The 19,194-nt window shown below is 35.3% G+C and overlaps 1 long non-coding RNA gene and 1 other non-coding gene across 2 annotated transcripts; one reads left to right on the top strand and one right to left on the bottom strand.

Annotated features, from left to right (window-relative positions):
• Positions 1 to 9,956: 9,956 nt before the first annotated feature.
• On the bottom strand, positions 9,957 to 10,063 carry LOC113705088 (small nucleolar RNA R71). The gene has a single exon (XR_003451737.1). It is a non-coding gene; the product is annotated as a small nucleolar RNA R71 (small nucleolar RNA).
• Positions 10,064 to 12,654: 2,591 nt separating this feature from the next.
• On the top strand, positions 12,655 to 15,210 carry LOC140012489 (uncharacterized). The gene is made up of 2 exons (XR_011819648.1): positions 12,655 to 12,961; positions 13,636 to 15,210. It is a non-coding gene; the product is annotated as an uncharacterized lncRNA (long non-coding RNA).
• The last annotated feature ends 3,984 nt before the right edge of the window (positions 15,211 to 19,194 follow it).

Here is a 19,194-nt window from a genome sequence, read left to right as displayed (position 1 = left end):
ATTATGTATCTCTAAAGTTTATACCTTGGGTTTGGTTGAACTTTCTATAATTGTTAGTGTTTATTATTTGGTTATTTGATTGCTATGATTTGAGCAAGTTATTTAGCACTTTGGCTCTTTAAATCATGATTAATCTGGTACCATTGATTGTGATTATCTAAGGTGTTGTTTCTGCAATGAAAATTGAGATTTAACACTAGTTCAAGAAGTGCTAAACATAGGGAGTACACTCACGAAAGTAGAGGTGCACCTATGTGGTTTTTAGTGATTCATTTCATGTAATTTCACTCAAGAAATGAACTTGTAGCTAATTTCATAACCATGAGAATAGGTATGGATTAGTTATAAGTATAATTGATTCACTACGAAAGTAGGATTCAAATGCATAAGGAAATTACACCATAACTAACCTAGATGTAGGATTCAATGATCCAAATATAGCACTTGCATGAGTAGTTAGGGATACCACAACCTAAGGAGTTTTTATTTGTTATTTTGTATAATTTCAGTAGGTTAAATTTGTTATAATTCATTGATAGTCTAAATAATAGAGAAACTTTAGTAATACCGGTAATTGTTCACTCTTCCCTGTGGCATCGACCCGATATATACCCTAAACTACTAGTTGACCTGTATACTTGCAGTGAACGGGTGTAATTCGGTTTTTTTTAACTTGTACGTATGTAAAATACCCGTCATTACTCATATGAATTTTTTTTCTTTTATAATTTGTTGCTACTAAGACGACTTAGCATAGAATCCTCACAATGACTTCTTAATTTTTATTTGTTGCTTGTAAAACAGATTATACTGTTGGCCAGGAAATGCAATTTTTTGTCATAGTATTTCCGAAGCAAGGTTTGAGTAAGCCAAGTTGGATATGTATGTAATGCTTAGACTTTTACATAATCAATCCCTTAGGCTGTAAATAATTCCTATTCAATCACTTCTCTATACTTTTGAGCCATATGATCACTTATATTCTGAACTCCCAACAAAAACAGATAATACCTCACACGGCAGGACGCTCATATTTGATGTCTGACAGCAACTTCAGGTTAGTTATTGTTAGTAAAAAAGTAATTTATTCGAATCTGAAAATCTTCAATTTTTTATTAAAATAAAAAATATTAACATTCTAAAACAGATGGATGATAAATCAAGAGGTTGTTATGTAGATGCTTCTAGGTGAACATATTGAAATTGATTGATGACATCAAGACGTCAAATCGCAAGAGACGAGTTTAAGTGAAACACAATTACAGAAATTATACATTTATTTGGCGCAACTGCAGCAGTCATCCTGTAATGTTTGCTTATTGCCAAGAACTAGAAATCCAGAAAGCTTTCTGGTAAATCATATGCATAGCCCAAGATTAAAGGGAACTTACATGATTGGGGAAAATACAAAAACTCAATGAACCACCAACTCAACAATATCTACTTTCTATATCAATGCAATATCAAAGGTTTTTCCAAGGCTAATTCCTCATAATATTGCTCATTTAGAAAAAAAAAAGTTTGTTCAAATATGGTTTTGTCAAGTCTTTTTCTGGTTCTTCTAGCATGACATGACAGGCCGAGCAAATTCTTTTTTAATAAGCAACATAGGCATGACGACCCCATCATATTTTTTTTTTAAAAAAAAAGGGCTGGGAAAATGGGTTTTTAATAAGCAATAAGCTGTCATGCATGACATATATTTTTTTAAAAAGGGCCATTGTAGGCATGACGGCCAATAAAAAATTATTTATAGAAAAAAGGGGCCATCTTTTAAAGAGTTTACAGTTTAGGGTTAAAGGTATGTTCAGTTTCTTAATAAAAGATTTAGGGCTCATTAAGTTTAATGTAAAAATTTTGTGTTATTTTTTGAACTTTCAACTTTATCCCTAAAAAATTTTTTATTTTTACCATAGTTAATGTAATCTCCCATTACTCCCTTAAACATTGTAAATACTAAATTCATCGTAACTGTAACAAAAAAAATTACTAATAAATTTCAAATCTTTTACAAAGAATTTATATAAAATTTAATTGTATAAAAATTAAGGGTTGTTTCTAAACAGCACACAGATTATGTATGCTCATATCACTCGTAGTTATTGATAAAATATATCTATGTTAAATGACTAAACCAATTAAAGTTTTCATATATTTATTTATACCTCTTTTGCTTAAATTAATGGACCAATTTATCCAATTTTAATAATTCATCAAATAACTTATACTTTTGTATTTTGAAATATTTACTATAATTCTACTTTAGAGTGATTGGATTAAATAAAAAATTAGAATAATAAATTAAACTTCAGGTAATCAAAGAGTATATTCAATGGATGAGATTTAAAACATTGTAAATGTAAGAACCCGAAAATTTCGTGTAAATTTCATACCTTTATTTTAATTTTTATATACCTTATTATTGATAAATTTAAGTATTTAATTGTTTTTACCACTTGAGAAGTGAATTATAGAAGTTTGTAGTGTGAGAATCCAAAATTTATGTAAATACTCTTCACGTTTTAATTAGAAATTCGAACGTGTTATATTACTTATTTATCGATTTAATTACGTCTTTAATTGCTTTTGTTGTAACTTATGAATTTAAGTCCATTTTAATTCATTACAAGGTTAAACCCTAGGGATATAACACTAATAAGGACAAGAACTAACGGGGTAACAACATAATAAGATTTCAAGTATAACCTTGATTGTAAAATTGGACAAATGGATTTCTTTGCATGAAATCTCATTGGCCGATGGAGTAGTCAGCCACTTAGATGAAATAAGAACCTTATTCCAGCCATTTCACTCAAAACTTTAGCCTTCATTCAGTAAAGGAACCTAGAGAGAGAAGCTCTTTAGTCTTGCTTCCATTTCAACCGAGGGAGGATTTGAGAGAAGCTCCTTGCCTTACTCCATTTCAGCCGAGGGAAAACTGGGGAAAGCTGAGAAAATTTCCCTTGTCTTGCCTCCAACAACCGAGAGAAACTTGAGAGAGAGAGAGAGAGAGAGCTGGAAGAAAACATGAGTCTTGCCTCCATTTCCAGCTTGTTTGAACCAAGGAGAGATCAGCAAGGTGAGCTGACTTCCAGCTTGAGTTGGGGCAGAAAAATAAGGTAAAATGGCTAGAAACCACAACCTTTCTATATACTTTAGAGGGATTTAGATGCGTGTTTGGTTTGAGGTTGGATTGAAGTAGAAACAGGTAGTAGAAACTTGTTTCATTGCTGAAAATTTCCCAGCTTGAACCGATATAGTTAAAGGCTGTTCCTTTTCAAGTTTTTGGTTCATTCGTTGCAAGTTTGCTAGAAAATCATTTAACCCTTTTAAATAGATCAATCTTGATGGAAATATGGCATGCATGTGAAGTTTTTTGGTTGCTGAAATTCCAGGTTGAAGCCGTGAGTTAAGCAGGTTATAGACAATCATGTTCCTCAGCTTTTCATTCGAAACTTTGGAGAAGAATTTTACTGGGAATGTATGAGTTGTTGTCTTGTTCTTGCTTTGCACAATATATACAGTATGTCTACCTTTAAATCTAGTGGAAGGTTAAGAACTTGGATGGAACAAAATTGAAGAAATTGCTGGAAAAAAAAACTTGTTGAGTGGCCGAGTGAGGGAGAGGGAATTTTCCAGCTTTTCCATGAATTTTTGAGCTGCAAAATTTTAGATTGTTGTTCAATGTACCTCATAACACATTAATCTTCATATGCATGTTGATTTTAAGTGATAACTAAAGAGTTTTGTTGTAGAGAAACTCGTTTGGTGAACTGTTATCTTGCTAGAAATATTTCCAGCTTTGAACCATGGAGGAAACTTGAACTTCCAGCTTTTAAATGCAAATTTTCTTGTTGAGTTTTACTGGAATCCCTGATTAATACCTCCTTTCTTGGTACAAGCCTATTATTGTGTGATTTATGATTGAAACAGAGGGGCTGTTTTGGTGACAAAAATTGAGGAAAGACTTGCCTAAATCTTCTTGCCTGAACCGTAGGGAGGAAGTTGTGTTTACCAGCTTGTAGCTACTATTTTTGTTGAAGTTTTGCAAAGAAATTTATGCCCTATAGTCACCCTAAGATACAATGCATGATTTATGCTTGAATCATGAAAGAAAGTTGAATTTTTGGTAAGAAATCCTCTTGCATGTAACCTATTTTGGAGGAAACTTCTAGCTTTGAACCATGATTAAATTTCAGCCATGATTTCAAAAATTTGATGCTATTTTACTGAAAACTCCTGCCTAAACCGAGAACATGTAGTTACCATATTCTTTTAGTTTTAATTCCAACTTTAACTCTAAATGTTGGTTGCAAATTTGTACCTTTTGGCTCATTAAACTTTTAATACTTTTAACATGATATGCATGAATAGATTTGCTGGTTTTGGAAAAATTTGGGGTGATCTTAGTGAGAGAATATTGTTAAAGAAGCCTAGAGTAAGGGTAAAGTTCCAACCTTATTTTCATGAATTTGGTTGCAAAACTTTATACTTTTAATCTACATGTTTGATAACCTTTAAAACTAGAGTTTTATATGTATTTCACTTGGTTTGACCAAGATAATTTAGAAGTTTGGAAAGAAAGTTGGTATTGTCGAAAAGTCTAGTAATTGTAGCTTGGGCCTGTCTCAGGATCGGTGGTGAATTAGAAAGAAACTCCGAAGCTGAGTCATGACTGTCCACTTGATTGGTGAGTGTTCCTTGTATGTATGCATGATTAAATGTTAAAGTGTGGTTATGACTTGTTACTTGGTGAACTGATGGATTGCTAAGTGTAATTGTTCGAGTTTTCAACTTAAATTGTTGTTATTATTCCCTGATAAGGCGAGTGTGTACTTTATCGCACTCGACCTAATGACTATTGGAACTATTCCTATTAACTGTACATGACCGTTTTAGACCCAAACCCCATCGACGGTCGGCCTATTCGAGCTAGCAACGAGTTCAGTCGAGTAGGTCGATAGTTCTTGGGTACCGTTTACTGGTATACTCGAGTATCACCCACTGAGGTTGATCATTGACAAGAGTATATTTTACGTGTTTTTAAGTGTATTTTATTATTTAATTTTGGTGTGTTTTAACTACTTTTATAACTAATTAACTAGGGTATTGGTAAAAATATATATTTTGTGGTTTAAGTGGCAAAAATTGCATTTCTATGGATTTTAATGGTAAAAACTTCATGTTTTTGTAGGTTTAATGATTCAATCATCACATGGAGTGATTGGAAAAGATAATTGGATAATTGATGATGATTTGATGTGGTTTAAAGAAGACATGTAGTGCAAAACATTCAAATGAAGAAATGCAAGTGAAGAGAGTATTGACACATTGTCGTATCTCGGTAATATCTTGAGTTACAAGCATCGGATTGATGACATTCTTATACCATTTTGAAGCTAAGAGATAGATTGGTATGAAGACATCGAAATCCAGTTCAGTTATTTTCATTGTCAAAAAGTCAAAATACAGAAGTATATGTGCATGGACGAGTGCTGGAACTGTGCTTTGACCAGGTGATGGTATTTTGGTTATATCTTGGTCTACAGAGCTCCAAATTGGATATTCTTGAAGCATTGGAAAGCTAACTCAAAGGACTACAAATTTTATGTTTTGTACAAGAGCTAGTTCGGCCTTTATCTGTGAGAAAATAGCAGTTAAAGTGATGCCAAATGCACAGAATTGAATACGCAATTTGGCAATACGTGGGTTGTAGTCGCGTATTGTAACCTGATTTCTGTAAATTGCTCGGCCACTTGCTCTGCTTTCACACTACTTTTCAGCTCAATTCCAGACAAGAATTTCGACTACACATGTTCTAGGAACCTTTTGGAAGAAAGAAAGGGACTTTATGTCTTGTCCAAAAATCACCTTTTGACTCTCTTAACACTAAAAATGTTAGAATCATTCAAGACGGAGGGAAGGGAAACAAGAGTGAGTTCTTATCAGTTTTTAGCATTAGAACTTAGTGGTTAGTCTTGTTTTGTTCTCTCTAAGCTAGAACATTTTGTGAGAACAATTGAAGATTTCATTGTACAACCCATTTTGTTGAAGAAATAGAAGATCATTGGGAGCTTCTTCATTAATATTGGCTAAACTTTCTTTATCTATCTTTACTTGTGATTCAATATGTATTCATGCAATGAAACCATGCTCTTTCTTATTATAACTTATATGAGTAGCTAAATTTCTAAATCTAGAGAGTAGATGAAACTTATGGCTATTTGATATGAAATGAATATGATTTACACTTGTTGCACCTTGTATTAACTAGTTTATTTATACATGCTTATCACTTGTTGTTGCTTGATCACCAATAGCAAGCTTTTAGTTGTTATTATTCAATGAAAGTTGGTAATAATGATGGAACATATGACAGCCCCACCTCCCCCTAAGGCGAACCAAAGGGTTTGGCGGACCGCCTGCCCAGCTCTCGCCGGGACTCACTCACTCACTACAATCCTCAATTCAATTACAATATAAATCTCAAATATACATCAAATGTTCCTCAAATTTACATATCATAAGCGAAGCGAAAACGACTTCTAAAGCGTGGAACGTACACATACACCCATTTCAATTCCAAACAGTCACACTAGCCCAACTATTACACAAAATGAATCCAAATCTAAACTGTACAAGATATATGCCATCCAGTCCCATAAATAACGTAAACTGTACTAGAAGTTCAGCGAGTAACCAGTAAAATCAGTAGTCAAATAAGTTTCACAATAGTTCATTTCAATGATGTCATGAATCAGGAATCAAATATACGTTTATTGCCCTTGTGAGCCAGTGAAATCATTGTACTTAAACATCCAACGCTCAAATTGATCCAGTAACAGTGAAACAGTGATAGGGAGCCATTTGCTCCAAGTAAACAGTGATGGAGACGTTGGTGTTCAGCACAAGACTTTCCAAGAACTCATTGAAACCAAATCATGTCATGAACTCACATGCAAGCACACATGATATGCAATCGAGTAAATAATCCAAGAAACAATTCATAAGTAGCTTTGGAAATAGTTTGGGGTCACTCACCATCCACGGCTCTTAATTCTCATCCATCATAGACAGTTTTCCTCGATCAAGTCCAAGCTTTTCATTCTACCAAGAATTAACCCAAACTCGCAGCGATTAAACATTCTCAAAGATTGGACAGCACTTCCCCTTAAATTCCTTATTTTCCATCCTACAAGACATTACAAATCACATCTCAACTCAATCACAATAAAGCCCCAAAGTTATACACAAAATCATCTCATTTCAATAGCCATTCAATAGGCTCAAAGTCATACAAGTACGAAATCAAACTTGGAAAATGTCCGGAAATGAAGTTTAAGTTATAAAACAAAAGACAGATTTGCCGTCGCTTAGCGTAACGGGCACAACCAAAGCTACGCTTATCGCATTGGGGTGAAATTTATATATTTTCGAAGCTAAGGCAGAGGGTTACAATATTGATGAAGACTACTCAGTCCAGTTTGTAGTGTATCTAAGTCAAAAGTCCGGATTACAGAACCAAAATCTCACATTCGGGCTCGTTAACCGCATTATCCGTAAACAACCATAACTCAGGCTACCGAAGTCTAAACAAGGTGATTCTAGGGGCGTTGGAAAGCTAAGACATAGCACTACAACTTTCATGTTTTGACTAAATGCTATTTCAGTACGTATCAAGGTGAACAAACACGACCAACTTGGTGCACTGTCAAAACTGTCCATTGGACTAAACCTATGGTAGTCAGGGGTATTTCAGTCTTTTCATAGGGTACGTTGCTCCGATTGAGCTAAAATTTTGTAGAAAACTATAAAACATCATTATCTACAACTTTCATGTTTTGAGTTAAGGCTAATTCGGTCCCTAACATACTCAAACAGAAACGGGCAGAACTGAACCATAAGAAATCTCAATTCTGGAATTTTCTCAAACCACCATAGAAATCACCAAATCCTCCACACAAACCCACAAAAGTGATATATAAACCATCATTAACCCTTATTAGCATCTTACAACATCAAAATCAACATTTCTACTCAATTGCTATAAGCTTTTACAAGAGTTCAAGGCTGCTTTACCTTCCAAAGGTGGGTTCACAAGGTTGCACTTCAAGAACCAAGTTCCTTAGCTTTCTTTTGCTCTAACTCCCAAGCTTGTTGGATGGGTTGCACAAATCCAGAATTTTTCTCTTGTTTTTCCTCTTGTTTCTCTCGATTTTTCCTTTCTTCTTTTCTCCCAGGAGTTGGCCGAAACTCACCTTGTTTCTTTGGCTTTGGTCTTGCTTAGAAGATTAACACTAAGTCCCTTGGTCAAAGTCCACTACCTTTTTTATTAGCCAATGAAAATTAAGCTTAGGAATATCATGGAACCTTTAGGAAGTCTAGCAACTTGTAATTAACCAAAAGTCACACTATGGCACAATTAAATTCACAATCCTACCAATTTACTCCACAATTTACATACTTGATATATTCTAAAAACCTAATTACACCTCAATTACTCCACTAATCACCCAATCACAATAATTACCTATAATAAAATATGTATTGTCATACATAAACTCAATTACATAATAACCTTTTAGTCACAAGTAAAACTAGGGTTTTGATTTAAATTTAAAGTGTCCAATTAAAAAATAATAATGTGTTAAAACAAGACAAAAGAAAGAAATCGAAATTTAAAAAAAACGAGGGAAAAACGTTGTCCTAAAATTCGGGGTATCACAGAACAACATAAATAAAGCTTGAGTCATAGACTCATGAGAATAGAGGTACACTTAGGTGGATTAAACTTGCATTTCATGAAAGAAACAAGAGTAGATCTAGTTTTTCACCATGAGAATAGGGAAAACTAGTCTATCCTAAGCCATTTTATCATGAGAATGAGAATTGGTGATATTGGAAATGAATCTTTAGTTAAACAAGAGTTGTAACAAGAGGTAAATCTATTTATTGGTATCTTTTATGCCATAAATGGAATCTATATCCCTAGACTCAAGTATTTAGTGAATTTTCTCGATTGTTTCCTTGCAAATATCTAGTTAAGATTAGTTAGATAGTAGCAATAGATATTTTCTTGTGTAAATCTATCATTAGTTTAAATAATAGAGTAAGTAAGGACCTAGTGCTTGCAAAGTTGCTCCCTGTGGGATCGACCCGATATAAACCCTAACTACTAGCTTGACCTGTATGCTTGAAGTAAAACGGGTATAATTCGGAATTAAACTTGTACTTATACTAAAATCCCATCAAGTTTTTGGCGCCGTTGCTGGGGAGCAGCAATATTAGGGCTTAACAAGCTTTATTAATTTAGACATTCTCTATATTAGTTAGTTAAACTTTGTTTCTAGTCAAGTTACAATTTTTAGTAGTTTTTGTGAATTAATTACTGCATAACCTCTTTATTTTTGTTTGTAGTGTAAGCATCGATTTTACGGGTGGTAGCACCTTTTGATTCGAAAATTGAAAGGATACTACGATGACAAAGAAGGCGTTCACCACAATAAGAAGGAGAAGAGGTTCGACAACAAATAGAGGGGATCGCAATAGAGCTACCTTTTAAAGAAGAAATGGCAAAAAATGAAGCAAATAGGCGAGCTCTTAGGGATTTTGCTCTACCGGGAACCCAAGGATCCCAAACAAGTATAGCACGGCCGATGGTAAATGCTAATAATTTTGAAATTAAACTATCATTAATCCAAATGATGCAACAACCTCAATTTGGAGGTAATCTCGTAATGGATCCCAATGCACACTTAATCGTATTTTTGGAGACATGTGATACAATCAAAATGAATGAGTTTAGTGAGGATGCTATAAGGCTAAGGTTATTCCCATTTTCATTGAGGGATAAGGCTAAAATTTGGCTCCATTCGCATGCACCTAACACTTTCACTAATTGGGATGATTTGTTTAGGGCATTTTTTAATAAATACTTTCCACCGGGTAAAACGGCTAAATTTAGAATGGATATTACTAGTTTTAATCAATTAGAGGGTGAGTCATTATATGAAGCATAGGAAAAGTTTAGAGAGTTGCTTCGAAGATGTTCACATCATAGACTTCCAGATTGGCTCATTGTATAATGTTTCATCCTTCTCTACTAAAACGACTATTGATGCAACTGCAGGTGATGCTTTAATGGGTAAATCACTCAAAGAAGCTCAAAGTTTGATAGAAGAGATGGCGGCCAACAACTACCAATGGGCTAATGAAAAAGGTAATCCAAGACGCCAAGCAGGTATGATTGAAATGGATACAATCAACATGCTTAGTGCTCAAATGAGTAATATGATGAAAATATCGAGTAGACAAGCCGGATGTGGTACAAGTTCTTCTTCTAATGTGCATGTTGCTTGTTGTTCCATATGTGGAGGAGAACATGATACTAATGAATGTGTTGATCTTGAGCAGGCTCAATTTGTCAATAATTACAACAGGAATGTTCAAAACAACCCATACTCGAATACCTACAATCTGGGGTGGAGAAATCATCCAAATTTTGGGTGGAGAAATCAAGGGAACCCTCAAAGGCCGACTAATCCGCCGAGATTCCAATCAAGGCAACCACAGGTGAATACTAAACCGGAATGGGAGATTGCAGTAGAGAAATTAGCCAAGGGCACTTCGGAAAGATTCGAGCGAATACAGGAGAGATTGGATCAATTGATCGGAATGTATAGAAATTTGGAGGTTCAAATTGGTCAAATTGCCAATGCAATCAATAACAGAAACCGTGGTGAATTGTCGAGTAAAATCGAAGTGATTCCAAGAGAGCATGCCAATGCAATCACTCTTAGAAGCGGTAAAACGGTTGAGAGACCTGATTTTGGCCATTGAAGTAGTGAAAAAGATAAGGAACAAGCAAATGAAGGAGTGAAAGAAAGCCAAAATGATCATGTTGTTATTGATATTGATATACCTCCTCCTAAGTTGAATTCTAATATGATTCCTTTTCCTCACAGGTTGAAGAAAGATGGAAAAGATCGGGAGTTTGAGAAGTTTCTCAAAATTTTTAAACAATTGCACATTAACATTCCTTTCATTGATGCTATTACACAGATTTCCTCTCATGCGCATTTCTTGAAGGATATCATGTTCAAGAAAAGAAAATTGTGGATAATGAGATGATAGCGTTAACAGAAAAGTGTAGTGCATTGATTAAGAACAAACTCTCCCCTAAATTGAAAGATCCGGAAAGTTTTTCCAGTCCTTGTACTATTGGTCAATTGCATTTTTCTAATGTGTTATGTGATTTACGTGCAAGTGTGTCACTTATGCCTCTATCGGTTGCCCGGAGGTTGGGACTTCAAGAGTTGAAAGCTACCAATATCACTTTGTAATTGGTGGATCGGTCTATTACACATCCAATTGGTATTAGAAAATGTGCTCATAAGGGTAAGACAATCTATTATACCTGTGGATTTTGTTGTCTTGGATATTGAGGAAGATGTGAGAATGCCAATTATTCTAGGACAACCGTTTTTAGCGACCGCACGAACTATAATTGATGTAGAAAAAGGTAAACTTATATTACGGGTTAATGGTGAGGAATTAGATTTTAATTTGGTTAATAAAGAAGAGGGTATAGAGCCTATTGTTCATGTTTCTAATATGCCATGTGACGAAAGGGTAATCAGGAAATAAATGAAGATGTCAAATCTATAAATCTCCTTGGTACTAACTTCAATGGTGTAGGAGCAAGGGAGGCGAGGACAAGGATGGAAGTTGGTTAAATAAATTTGCCATTCCAAGAAGGAATAGGTAAAAAGTTAAGTCGACTCGAAAAAGGCAAGCAAATTTCACTCCAAGGTGAAGTCAAGCCTATATACGACAAGTCTTATACTCCTCCTTGGCATGTGAGGAAGTTGGACTATGGAGATCAATGCATAGCTCATCACGCGGTGGATTGGCTCAAGAGTTTCGACTCGTGGGAAGAAAATCGCTCCCTAATGTTCTAAAAAGATCCAAACCTTTTTGAGTTGAGTCAACGACTATAAACAAAAATGCTAGTTGGGAGGCAACCTAATATTTAAGTTATATATGTTAATTTGGTATTATTCTGCATTTAATACATGTGATTAAGTTAGTTTATTGTTTTTGTGTTATAGGTTCGGCAAACGAAAGTAAAGATGACCATTTAAGGTGAAAAAGATGAAGTTTGATCAAGGAACTCAGCCCCTCGATTTGCATTAAAGATGTTTGCAATCCGTTAAAATGGGGTAAAATGCATATTTCAATCATTATACATGTGCATGTGATGATAAATTTGGCAAAAGAATTATCTACAATGCATTTTGAGTAATTGGGGTACCATGTGTAATTTTCAAATGTTGGCATTTCTGCAAAAATTTGCAGAAGAAAACGCGGATTGCAGAAATACGCAGCTACAAGTCGTGTATTACCCTAATAGTGTTTTCATCTCTGCAAAGACAAGGCCGAAAATGCGACTTGAATACGCGACTTAAAGTTGCGTATTCAAGAAGGTGCGTTTTCATGCCTGCAACATTGATGCAGAATACGCGACTAGAAAACGCGACTTTAAGTTGCATATTCTTGAAGTCGCGTATTCATTCTTACGAAATTTGCCTAGCAAACGCGACTTAATCAAAAGGCAACTTGAAGGCGCGTTTTGTGAAGTTGCGTATTCATTTTTGTACAAAAGCTAAAAACGCGACATTTATGCTCAGTTTCTTTCTTCATCTTCTTCTTCCAGCCGCGTTTTTTCTTCTCCTCTCATACACAATTCACAAAATTCCATTTTTGCTCCATATCTTTGCTAAAATTCACCAACCCAATACCTTTGGAGCATCATATAACATTTCTAACCGATCAAAATCCAACAAAAACACCTAAAATTCGGTTTTTAAGGAATTAAAGGCTAGGGTTCCTAGTTATTAATTTCTTCAATTGGAAGTCAATTGGAAGGTGTTTCATAGGGCTTTTCACATATTTGATTGAGGTAAGTTTCTTCATTAAATCTTCATATTTTAGATGTTGATATTTTTCAATTTCCTGAGCTTTCTGACATCTTTTAATTTTGAATTTTTGATGATATATATTGATGTTTTTGGCCTCATTTATGCTTATTAAGGTTGTTTAAACATGTTTTCATGTTCAAATGTAGCAAATTGATGGATTATTAGTTCTTTAAAATTATAATTTGCTATATTTGGCTAAAATTGAAAAATTAGCTTAGAATGTTGTTGAGCCTTTTGTGATAGATGATTATGGTTAAAAATGGTTAGTTGATGATATTTTAACATGTGCATTATATATAGTGAGAAATTTGGATGAATTTTGTGAGTTATTAGGATAATTTTTGCTTAACCATGTTTATAGCTAATTGTGCATTATTTTTGCTACTTATCGTGTGCTATAATTATGATTAGTGCTAATATCATTGATTGAGATATATTTGTTGCCTATTTTGATACATTGGTGATTTTCGCAATTTTTGACGTTTTTAATATGTCATTTGTCGTATGTTATAATAGTGATTATTTGAATATGCTTATTTGATTTTTTATGACATGGAGATATGTCTTTGTGGTTATTTGCATCAAAGGGGATTCGTTAATGTCCAAGATATGAAATGCTTTTAGTACATGTGGATAATTGCAACTCTTTTCTTAGGTGCTATGGCAAGAGGTGCTATGGCAAGAGGAAAACAAGTTGTATATCCTCTAGTAGCGATGAAATGGAGATGAGTGAGGATGTTGGAGAAAGTCAAGAAGAGATCCCCTTCACCTCAACCGGTGCGGAGAAGACACGGGGAGGGCACTTCTCATAGTGCCGAAACTACCATCTTTGATAGTGCCAAGTTCACTAATCTTAGGAATCAAGAGTGGCATGAGATGCAAGCTAATTTGGAGTTTCTCTTCGAGATGCACGTGAGTTCAGAAGTTGAAATGATTTATCGCATCTCGGAGGTGTTTAATCAACTTGGTTGGGTGCCGATTCTCACCTTGCCGACTCACTTCCACCCTGACTTGGTACAAGAGTTCTACGCCAACATTGAGTATTAAGCATGCTACAATGGTGAGATGGTGGAGTCATGAGTGCCTGCAAGACATATTGTCTTGTCACGGTAGTGCTTAGCCGCCATTTTGGATTGTAACAATCAAGGTTGAGCGGTCGACCTAAAGAAGGGTTTTATTGCACCAAATAGGCGGTGGGATCCATCACATACCATGACTAGATTTGGTCTTAACTACCAACAGTTTAGGTCCTCAAGGAAGGAGACAATGTTGGCGAGTGTCTTCGAACCTCGCCATCATCTCATTATCTACATGATAGCACACAATGTCATGCCCAAGAAGACGGGGCATACGGAGGTCCGCAAAAGTGACATCTACTTTCTTGATTACATGTTTCATAATCGGGAATCCTCCTACACTCGAATTCCATTGCCGAACATCATCATTAGCCACATAAGGTCTATGGCGAGGCTGCAGACTACTTCATTCAAATTGGCATTTCCTTGTTTGCTTTCTTTGGTGTTTGAGCGGTTCGACGTTAACTTGGAAGGTGCAACTCGCAAATTTATAATGCCTAGAACCGAGTTATCAGTTTCTTCCCTTCATCGTCTAGGTATTGGCAGGGAGAATATTCCTCAACCTGCGCGAGAAGGTGACACAAGGCACATCATGGCCGAGAGGAAGCCGGACCTTCAACTGTTGTACCTCCTCCTCCACCGTCACAATCCAACTGGCAGCGGCTCTTTGGTCGCTTGGACAACATCGAGCATCAATTAGCCAAAATGGATACTCGCCTACATCACATTGAAGATCATCTAGGCATACAACCACCTCCCACGGATGATGAAAAAGACGACGACTAGGGCTCCGACACACTTAGAATGATCTTTATCCTTGTTTTCCGTTTTGCTTTGTGTTCATTGTGTATTTTATTTTTAACTTTTCTTTAAGGGCTGTTTACCTTGCACTTATTATTTTGAATATTGGAACTTGCGGCAGTTAATAGTAGATAAGTGGATCATAGATGGTTGATCGGTCGATGGCTCATGATTCAAAGTTCAACTGGACCGCAGCCATCTCAACTGGGGAGTAACTTGTTCTTACTATTATTTCTTTTCTTTCCCCTATACATTGAGGACAATGTGTATGTTAAGTGTGGGAGGAGAATTGTCTGTCGGATGTTACTATGTTTTTAAATGTTTGGACATGTTATTGGAAATATTTCTTGTGCTTAAGTGTTGTCTATGCAGGGAGTTTTGTCCATTTATAAGAGGAAACTCTGCCAAAATTTTTTCAAAATTGCAAAATGCCCCAAAAGGTTTCAAATTTTTTCAATTTTATCCAAGGGGTAACAAGTTTCATACCATTAGTAATTCAAATTCCTTCTTCTTTTGAGATAAATATATGTGACTTGAAAACTTCTTTTCTCATTTAACTTGGAAATGACTATTACGTGATTATAATTGGTGTATTTATAGGAAAGTATATCATATAAAGTGGAGATAATTATACCTACATTTTACATATTTGATGAAATTTCTTTTTTTACTTGATTTTACATAGTTAAGTGATAAATATGGTCAATAATTGCAATACTCTTCTTATGATTATTCTTTTGAGGGAATGTTTATTATCTTACTTTGAAAAAAAGAAGGAGAACAAAAAAACAAAAAAATAAAAGAAAGGAAAGAAAAAAAAGTGAATAAGAGTTATCTACTCCAATGGTTCTTGTACTTAGTAACCAGGAGTTTTCATCTACAAATCTCGACTTTCGCGTAAAACGGTACTTGAATTAAGAGTATGCAAAGCAACTTAACTATGTGAAGTGTTGAGTAATCGGTGATCTTTATCTAAAAATATCGATTTTCGCATCAAAAGACACTTTCACAATTTGAGTAATATTTAGCTATATGTGATATGAATAAATCCATCTTTGAGTTGAATAAAAAGATGATCATGGGTTTAGGAAGTAATTTATTGACCATGTGAGTTACTTGCTTGTGAAATTGGGTAACGATGAGAAATTGACTTGAACTTGTTAGAATGGTGGTATAATTGGCCCTTCTTCACTTGATATTATGAGTACTTGAGGATTAATGGATGATTGCACAATGGTTATTTACCTTGTTTTTGAGAAAATGAAGTTGAATGGTGCACATATGTTTATTTTCAAAATTTTGGATCATTGTTGGTTTGTATCCTAATTGCTTGAGGACAAGCAATGGTTCAAGTGTGGGGGTATTTGACAAGAGTATATTTTACGCGCTTTTAAGTGTATTTTATTAGTTAGTTTTGGTGTGTTTTAACTACTTTTATAACTAATTAACTAGGGTTTTGGTAAAAATATACATTTTGTGGTTTAAGTGGCAAAAATTGCATTTCATGGATTTTAAAGGTAAAAATTTCATGTTTTTGTAAGTTTAATGATTCAATCATTAAAGATATGGAGTGATTGGAAAAGATAATTGGATGATTGATAATGATTTGAAGTGGTTTAAAGAAGACATGAAATGCAAAACATTCAAATGAAGAAATGCAAGTGAAGACAGTTTTGACACATTGTTGTATTTCGGCAATATCTTGAGCTACAAGCATTCGATTGAGGAGATTCTTATACTATTTTGAAGCTAAGAGATAGATCTACAGTTGGTATGAAGACATTGAGATCCAGTTTGTAGACACCAAATTTTTTATTTTTTAACTTTATTTGTTTAATTAATTTAATAGCTTTATTTGTTTCAATTCTAGGGTTTTTATTTTGTTCTAGTTTATTTTATTTTCTTATTTTAATTTTTGTCTTCATACTAAATTTCAGAAAAACAAAAGGAAAAAAGAAAAGGGAAAAATAATAAAAATGGCAAGTGGGGGGCATGCATTAGGACAAGTGTCCCCTTTATGTATTGGACAACTAAGCACTTAAGGGATTAGATGTTAGACAATTGGAGGCCTAAGATTTGAAGGAAAAGAAAAACAAAAAGAAAAAAGAAAGGAGGGGACGGGGATGAAAGGAAGAGTGTGACGGCTAGGGTTGAAAAAAAAAGAGGGAGCTGGGAAAAGAGAGCTTCGGCTGTGAGTTTGAGGAGGAAACCAAAAGAGGGAAGACTAAGACTGGAAGGAGGAATTGCGGGAGAAAAGGAACTGAAGTAGGAAGCTTTGGATAGGAAAACAGACGAAGGAAAAAGGGAACCGTGAGTGAGAGGAGAGGTCCTGAGGTCTGAGAAGAAGAAGGGGACGGTGCAAGAAAAGGAAAAGAAAAAGAAAAGGGGGGAGCAATTGGGAAAATTGAGAGGGCTACGGAGGGAGCAAAAATCTGGAAGAATCAGAGAAGGGGAGATAGAAAGTGGTGACGGCAAAAAAGGAAAACAGCGGAGAACTAAAAGAGAATGGGCATGACGGCTGAGAAAAAGGGCTAGGTTTTAGAAAGGAGAGCTGGGGAGAGAGGGAACGATCTGGAAAATTTGGGGAGAGGGTTTTGGAGTGAGCTAAGAGTAAGGTTGACGGCTGGAAGAGAATCTGGAAAGCTAGAGAGCAGAGGAGGAGCAACCAAGGAGGAGAGGAATGTAAAGGCAACGGGACAAGAAGAATCCCAGAGACCAGAACTTCAAGCCCGCGTATCTTCATCGAAGTCTGCAAAATTCACCTCTTCCGATCCCGGGTGAACTGTATTCAATCGATTGCGGGTGCCTGCTGCAGATTCAAATCCGAGTGTAGTGAAGAGGGTCAAAAATTAGCAAGTGGTCAGGTCATTTTTCTGGTATCCTGATGTTTGAAGGTTTGATCTGCATGTTCCCCCCTTGTTTTCATGTTTTTGTGTTTTAGATGCATTGAATCAATTTTCTGATTACTTGTGTGAGGAACCACGGATTACCGTAACAAGCTCGAAGCCCTCGGCTTGTTGTAGCAGCACGAACAGATGGACCCCGTTTCTTTCTTAGGCTCGTTCAAGTATTGGCTGCTAGGTTGTGTCTTGTGTCTCTGGCTGCCTGTATATGTTCAAGCTATGAAGTGCCTCACCCTTGGTTTTTGTTTTCTTCTCCGCATGATTTCCAAGGCCATAGGATAGAGTGGCTCTCAGTGTGCTTCATAGGATAGAGGGCCTGTTGGGTTATGGTTGTCTTTGGTTTAGTGTTGCGGTTTGGATTGATTAGCTGATATTCTAGCTACGTTAGGATTGCATTTGAGAGAGCCTGGTAAGGAACCAGCAAAAACGAAGAGAATTTCATTGCATGCATGGAAAAGTTTTCATAACTTGTGTTCTAACCCTTTGAGTTTCATTTAATGCTACCGTGGCCCAAAACGATTGTAAAAATCAACCAAATTAATCCCTCAAACTTCCTTTTCCCTTTCAATTAGGCCCCAGTTTTGTGAACATGGGCTATTTAAGTTATTTAAATGCTTTAACATTTATGTGATTATTTGTGATTACTCGACCTTTCCATTACTTATGGCCTTTGAAATTTCCAAAATGTTTCAGTTGAACTTGAATGATTGGTTAAGGGTTGTTATTGGGTCTTTAGCAGTTGCTATTTTAGAAATTTGATGGACAATTTACCTTTTTTGCAACTACACATTATTTGATTACATTTAAGTTGCATTTTGGGAGTAATTTGGTGATTTTGGTTATATTTTACTATTTAATTGGTGCCTTAACCCTTTTATTGTTTTGAAGCTAATCTTTCTTTCATTTGATTACCATTGCAAGGGAGGTAATTTCTATCTCTTATTTTGCTTTATTTGACCCTATGTGCGCACTTATGTGACTATATGAGTGCCTTTTGAATGTTCTCTTTATTTTATTTTTATTCGCTTTATTTCGTTTCAATCTTTGTCTATTTTATTTTAATTTAATTTGTAATTAAATGCCACAATTGTAATAGTTAGGTATTTATTTCAATTATTTATTTTATTCCCCCTTAGATTGTAGTAGGCATCCCCTTGTGTAATAGATAGGGCTTGGGTGCTATGTGCTTGTGCCTGCCTATATGCTTATATGTTTAGTTGCTTTTCCTTAGGCTTTCTGCATCTAGATAAGCATGCTTATGTGCTACGTGCTATGTGAAACTATGTGTTTTGCATGTCTATTTGTTTTTTTTAGTATTTTATCTGATTATGTGGATGGAATGCACGTTATCGTGGCTAGTCCAATGCTAGTCATGGTCTTCCCCTCAAGCCCTTGCAAGTCCAATACTTGTGAGAGAGCGTTAGTAAAGGGCTA

The sequence above is a fragment of the Coffea arabica genome, chromosome 8e (genome assembly GCF_036785885.1).
Source record: "Coffea arabica cultivar ET-39 chromosome 8e, Coffea Arabica ET-39 HiFi, whole genome shotgun sequence".
NCBI classification, from domain to species: domain Eukaryota; kingdom Viridiplantae; phylum Streptophyta; class Magnoliopsida; order Gentianales; family Rubiaceae; genus Coffea; species Coffea arabica.
The sequence above is the reverse complement of the archived record's forward strand: the minus strand, read 5'-3'. Positions and strand labels throughout refer to the sequence as shown.